Source organism: Alligator sinensis, unplaced genomic scaffold (genome assembly GCF_000455745.1).
Source record: "Alligator sinensis unplaced genomic scaffold, ASM45574v1 scaffold907_1, whole genome shotgun sequence".
Taxonomy (NCBI): domain Eukaryota; kingdom Metazoa; phylum Chordata; order Crocodylia; family Alligatoridae; genus Alligator; species Alligator sinensis.
Genome location: NW_005841925.1, coordinates 2,029,356 through 2,034,123, shown reverse-complemented (window position 1 = coordinate 2,034,123; position 4,768 = coordinate 2,029,356). Strand labels below are relative to the sequence as shown.

The window sequence follows — 4,768 nt, the reverse complement described above, 5'->3', positions numbered from 1 at the left end:
GTTTGTGGGGGGCGCCCCCTGCCACTCTGTGTTTGGCTGTGCCCCTCCCACCTCTGTGTCCGGCCATCAGGGATGCATTGCTCCAAAAAGGTTGAAAACACCTGGGCTAGATCGAAATGCAGCCCAGGGGTGGGATCCAGCCCATCAGGTGATTCTATATGGCCCACAGCAGGTTCCTCACCTCTGCATGCACACAGCCAGATCTGCTGCCCCTGGGCACAGAGGTGCAACCTGGTCCCGAGTGTAGCCCACCCTATATCCCCACATGCAGTTCTTGGGCACACTGGGCTGGGCAATGTGGCAGCCAGACTCAGTTTCCCAACAGTCCCTGTGGCTGTGACAGTTTGCTTTTGCCCTCACACTCCAGTGTCTATGCCTCTGCTGCTAGATTCCACCCTGCTGCCCAGGCCTGTCTGTCCAGCACCCACCGCTGGGACACTAGACAGAGCAGGTGGGTGAGTGGGGTCTCCATGATGACCAGCCTTGGATTCCTGCAGACAGGGTGCACTTGGCCAGGCAGATGGGATGGGGTCACAAGCAAGCAGCAACATCCAGGAGCGGAACAGGCTGGAGGGGTCAGGATCACAGGGTGGTGATAGCCCGGGGCCAGACCCCAGGGCAGAGACAATCTGCTGCCCACTCATCCTTGTGATGGGCGCTGGATCCACAGGCAGCAGCCAGTGCCTACCAGCAGAAGCAGAGCCTGTTGCAGGGATGTGCAGGGAGCAGACTGTGGCTCTGCCCCAGGCCCATGCTATCACTGCCCTGTGATCTCAGCCCTACCTGCCCATCACACTCCCAGACACTGCTCCTCACCCACCTGTGGCCTCATCCCATCCACCCGGCTTAGTGTACTCTGCCCATGGGGGTCCCATGCCGGTCTCCACAGAGATCCTGCCCACCCACTACATCTGGTGCTCCTGATGGTGGGTGCAGGGTGGATGGGGCCAGATAAGATCAACTGGCATCTTCTCCCCATGCTGGGTGGTATAAACTGCTATGCTGAAGGCCAGGTTAGCACCCTCCTTCAAGAGTTCAGCAAAACTCCTGAACCATCCCCTCCAGCCCAAACAACTGCCCACTCCTGTTCTGACCCAGTACGGCACTTCTTATCTTTACGTTTTCTGAAGTGTTCCTATTAATCATTCCTTGATTTAAGATTTCTCCTTCTCAAAAATAGAAAGCAGAGGTATTTACATGAAAAAGCCTTCAACAATTTAAACAAAGAACTATAAATGCAAGTACGCATTTATATTCTTAAAACAGAATGAATTACTCATAATGGAATTATTACTAATTATCTGTACTGAAGCGGAATGGAGAGGCCCCAATCCAGGACCAGAGCACTCCTGTGCCCTATCCATCCGTGAAAGACCCTCCCAAGTTAAGCGAATGCAGAAGCATTTTCTGCATTAAGGCTGCAGGCAATAGTTGCATCACATGCAATGTTATATCATGTGCAAGAATTCTGAGTTATTGCTGCAGTGAGAATTCCTTTAGTTTCTCAGAAAGCAACTGTCCTGCCATAACGTGATAAAGGGTTAGCCAGGGCAGTTTAAGTGTCCCATAAATAGCATGGGATTGAAAGAATAAAATCACTTTTGAAACATCTGCTATATTAGATGAAATATTAATGGCATTTATCCTTAATGCAAGTAACCTCAGTGAGAACATAAAAAAATCCTTAAAATACACATTAAAAATACACCACATTAAAAAAGCCAGAGACTATAAATAATCAAATGTCATTTACTTCCATTTAGCCTGACACCCTATATCCTCCTCAACAGAGCATGGATTATGCAAAGCCAGCAACAGACCAGGTTCTGAATCAGTGATTCTCAATCAAGAGGCCGCAGCACCTGCCTTGAGAAGGGTGCCACACATGGTAGCACTGTCAGGTGTGCATACATGATTCAAAAGATAAACTCAAGATTTCAAATAGGAATCCACAGCGCTAAAAACAGTCTGACCTATGGTATTTATGAGTTATTTGCAACAGAAGAACTGCTCTACTGTTTTTCTGTAGTCAAAGAGAGTGAAAGCTCAGGGCTGGAATTTTCCAAGGGGTGCCTCAAATGTAAAAAAGAACTACTGTTTAGAAACACTATTCTAAACAGAAGCATAAAGTTTTATCTGCCTTCAGAACCATGGCAAACAGAAAGGACAGCCTCAATGTGGGGTCTAACTGATAGGTAAAGTCATCTCTCCCTTTGCTCTTCAATTTATTAAAAGGCAATGGCAGTTTTCTAAACTATTATGTCCTTCAGTCCCAAAGTCTCAGCCATCCAAACCACACATTTCTGAGATTGGCAGTAAAAAAAAAAAATCACCAATAATCTCGCTGCTAAAACATCATCACATGGAGAAGCATACATGAATGAAGTGAACAGAGCAAGAGAGCACCACAAACTTGTCAACTCATTCCTTGACCTCTTGAGCACAAAAACAGAGAAGGTAGCATTATGGCCACAACACCTATGCATTAAAAGAAATCAAGGAATAAATGCTCCAAGGTCCCAAGAGCCTCTCAGGAAAAACGAACAAACAAACAACCTTATGGCAGAGAATACAAGGAAATGAGACTCTGCAAGAATCAAAGCTCTCGTCTACTTTTTATTCAAGGGAACATTCAACACATTTCAAATGCTGCAACCGCCAGCACAGATAACGTGCATATTTGAGACGCAATGGAAGACTTGCCACAAAATCCCTGTAAAGAGGAACAGACTTCATATAGTAGACAACCCTCCCCAAAACAAAACAAAACAACACAACACAACGCCAAGCAGTTTCATGTCATTAAGAAGAGCTGCCTGGTACATCAGTGGTTTTCAAACTTTTTTTGGCTGCATCTCTCATACTTGCAAAATACTGCTGCTCATACCCCCTGTTCCCAATGCATCCCTGCATGTTCATTCCTTTGGAAGCATCAGCACCAGTGTCAGGGGTCCAAGCACGTAGTGGCCTTGCTGCACAATTAAAACCTCTACCACCATTATTAAAATTTAGGCATCTACCCTTTGGCAAAGCATCACTACCACAATTTGAAAAGCACTGTGCTATGTTAGCCGGTTCCTGATTGCTAGGAAGCACTGTTGTAGGCTTCAGGAAATGACTTTCAACAATACATTTTAAAACCAAGTTTGTGTGTGTATCCAAAAATCAGGACAAGAGCGGGTCATGATATCCACTACCACAACCAAGCCCCCACTGATTTTGGGGTCATGATGTTTGCAACCCTGTATCAGTTTAAACAAGCTAAAAGTGCAACAGCTCAGAAACAAAAAGACTAAAGGGCAGCAAACCCATTTACATGACTATTATTAACGATAAAAGACAGACTCTGAAACAAAGGTCCCTATGCCTGTAAATGTCCACTGAGAGGAAGGGGTCAAGACCACTAACGGGGAGTGCAAGTCCCACAACTCTGGTTCCAGACATTAGCTGTCACAAGGCAGGACTTGGGTAGTCTCAAAGGGCACTGCTTTTCTAGGAAGTTCATGACGCTCAATGACACTGGACAACTGCTCTCCACAGTGGAAACACGCAGAAGCCATGCAAAATAAGAGACTGAAAGTTGCAGTAAATCAGGGCATTCATTGCATGTCGAACCACACACTTGTATTGTGGCAGTGTTAGAGCATGCGTCTTTTTTCCTAAAGCAGCTGACTGTCGGAGGCACAGGGAACCCTGGGAGCTGTAGTCCAGCACCCGCTGTGTCGCGTTACAACCAATACCGAGAAAACTTATTTAACTTTCGCAACAAATACACATGGACCTGTGCTACAACCACATTTAGGAATATTTTCTTGTAAACCATATCTATGCACTAAGCAAGATTACATAACTTGCTTAATCAGGTTTAATTTCCACTCTTAAATTGGACAGGAACACAGTAAATAGACAAATTAAAAACTATAACTCATCTGTCTTGCAATCAGATGAGGAGGTGGGGGGGGGTCTTATTTTAGGGCTATTCAATACTTTAAATGCATTTTTCCTCCATTCTACCTTGGGAGGAAAGGTACTACACTGAAAGCATTGCAAATATAACCTCAGGACAAGTGCAAGCTACAGATTAAATTTGATTTAAAAAAAAGGGGGGGGGATGACATGCATGTACCAACTGCCTTATGAAGAAACAATAATTCAGATGCACTTAAAACTGAAATAGGGTTTGCTTCAAAGCTGAGTAGTGCGGGCGAGACTTTCTGAAATCCTTTACACTTTACTTCCATGCTCCAGACCTGGCTAGAAACTCGCTGGCCCCAGACAGCTGAGACTCAAACTGATGCTTCCTTCAGGAGCAGACTGACCTGCACTTGCCGGATTCATACAGGGCTCCCATGGAAGAGCTGGGGCCCACAACCACAGCCTGCAGAGCAGCCGACGCTTCCACCCCGGGGTTTCGCTCTCTCAGACAGGAATCCCTTTAAACCACCCTTTAAACCCAAGGTCTCAGGCACGTGTCTCGCTCTGGACAAAAACCCGCTTGTCCCGTCCTGTCCCGTTTCCTCCAGCACTGCCAGCCTCCCCCCACCGCTCCGTGGGCACCTCGGGCGCAGCCCAAGCCGGGGGAGCCGCTCTCCCAGCCTAGCAGCAGGGCCCAGCACAAAGGGCGGCGGTGCCCGGGCGCAGTCACACCCGGCTGTCAGCACAGCCACCCCCCCTTCCCCCAGCACAGAGCAACGCGCAGGGGGGGGGAACGGCCCGGCCCGCCCCCCCATAAGGCCCCTCCCTCCATAAAGGCGTCGCGGCCCCTTTA

General features: G+C 47.5%; 1 protein-coding gene across 1 annotated transcript in view; it reads right to left on the bottom strand.

Annotated features, from left to right (window-relative positions):
* The window catches only part of KMT5B (lysine methyltransferase 5B), a 48,019-nt gene extending 43,390 nt beyond the window's left edge, over positions 1-4,629 (bottom strand). Inside the window, exon 1 of the mRNA XM_006019189.3 lies at positions 4,320-4,629. The gene's annotated coding sequence lies outside the window, so the exon portion shown is untranslated. The remainder of the gene's footprint in view (positions 1-4,319) is intronic.
* Between the last annotated feature and the right edge of the window lie 139 nt (positions 4,630-4,768).